Raw genomic sequence first — 2,230 nt, 5'->3', positions numbered from 1 at the left:
CCAAGATGGAGGGGCATAGTCGTGACTATGCTGATGAGATTTCGGATCTTTCCAATGCTCTTGAGGAAGAGCATGGTCTTCGTTTGGCTCTTGAGGAGTCACACAACGTTGATCACGCTAAGTTAAAGAAAGATTTTGATCATGCTCTTGTTGTTTCTCATGTGCTAAACTCCAAGAAGGCCAAGCTTGGGGTTGATCTTGCTAGACTCAAAGAGGAGTTTGACCTACTTGACAAGTCTCACAAGGTCTTGAAGGGTGCTCATGCTAGCCTCAAAGAGTCTCATGATCAACTTCAAGTAAATCTAACCAAGAAGAAAGCCACTTTTCCTCATATGATGTTAATTGATAATGCAAATGCTACTAACCTATGTTGTGAGCATGTGCATATTGTTGAGGAGAACGCTAAGTTGAAGGTGCAACTTGAGAAAGGTCTTGTGTCTTGCATACAAGGCGAGAAGAACCTCAATGACCTTTTGAGCAACCAAAAGGAAGTTGTGGCCAAGGAAGGGATTGGGTACGTGCCCAAGTCCATGAACAAGAAGAAGAATGACAAGGCCAAACGACCTCTTCCTCTCAAGCAAACCTTTGTGAAGGAGGGAGAGGGTGCTACTAAGGAGAAGGATAAGAACACCGTGAGGGGTAGTGATGCCAAGAAGGGCAACTCTTCCCTTCCCAACAAAGCTGGCAACTTTAACCCTTCTTATGTGTTGTGCCATGCTAGTGATGGGCATGTTTATGCCAAATTTGTTGGCTCTCCTTATGAGTACATTGAATGGTATATTTGGGTTCCTAAGACCCTTGTTACTAACATCAAAGGACCCATTACAAAATGGGTACCTAAAACCAAGCATTAATCTCTTGTAGGTGTTTGCTTCCGGTGGGGGTTCATGGTTGCTCGATAGTGGAGCTACTAATCATATGACCGGAAGCAAGGACTTGGTGGTGGACATGAAAAAGATTCCATCCATGGCCACCAACGTCGAGTGGGGTGACACCTCGTCCTCTAAGGTATTGGGACTTGGCAAGGTTGTCATTTCTCATGATCTTACGATCGAGAAGGTCATGCTTGTTGAGTCCCTTGCATACAATTTACTCTCGTTCGTCAACTAGCACTCATGGGTTTTGCCACCTTCTTTGATGTTAATACCGTGGCCCTCTTGTGGAGCAAGACTCTTAAAGTAGCCTTTGTTGGGCATGTCGGAAATGGTCTCTATGTGATCAACTTTTCGGAGCGGCTCGCTAAGACCGCGACATGCCTAATGGCTAAAGTTGACGTGGGATGGCTTTGGCATCGCCGTCTAGCCCATGTCAATATGAGATCTTTGCAAAGTCTTCTCAAGGGGGAACATGTCCGTGGACTAACAAATGTTAGTTTTGCCAAAGATCGTGCTTGCAGTGCTTGTATCGAAGGAAAGCTACATGAAAAGGCTCACCCTCCCACGACTATCATTTTCTCGAAGAGGCCTTTGGAGCTCCTTCACATGGATCTCTTTGGGCCTCCATCTTTTGATAGTCTTGGGGGTAGGAAGTATTGCTTGGTGATTGTGGATGATTATTCAAGATACACTTGGGTATATTTCTTCAATAGGAAGAGTGAGACCCAACAAACCGTCATCGACTTTGCAAATGAAGCTGAACGTCAACACAATGCAAAGATCTTCACAATAAGAAGTGACAATGGCACCGAGTTCAAGAACTACACCTTGGATGAGTTTCTTAGTGATGAGGGGATCAAGCATCAATATTCCGCACCATACACCCCTCAACAAAATGGTGTAGCGGAGAGGAAGAACCAGACATTGATGGATGCGGCAAGGACCATGATGGCGGAGTTCAAGTCTCCATACAACTTTTGGGCCGAAGCCATCAACACCGCGTGTCATGCATCAAATCAGCTCTACCTCCGCAAAGGCTTGAACAAGACTCCATATGAGATACTCACCGGGAACAAGCCCAACCTCAAGTACTTCCGGGTGTTCGGGTGTAAGTGTTTCATTCTTAAGAAAGCTGTTCGTTTGTCTAAATTTGAGGCTAGAGCTCATGAGGGCATATTTGTTGGTTATGCTACAAACTCCCATGCTTACCGTGTCCTCAATAAGTCCAGGGGACTTATTGAGGAGACATGTAACATGGAGTTTGATGAGTATAACGGCTCCCAAGTGGAGCAAAGTGGCACTTGTGATGTAGGTGATGAAATTCCTCCCCAATCCATAAGAAGAATGGGTGTTGG

Source organism: Triticum urartu, chromosome 1A, assembly GCF_056163025.1.
Source record: "Triticum urartu cultivar PI428250 chromosome 1A, HENAU_Tu73, whole genome shotgun sequence".
NCBI classification, from domain to species: domain Eukaryota; kingdom Viridiplantae; phylum Streptophyta; class Magnoliopsida; order Poales; family Poaceae; genus Triticum; species Triticum urartu.
The sequence above is the reverse complement of the archived record's forward strand: the minus strand, read 5'-3'. Positions refer to the sequence as shown.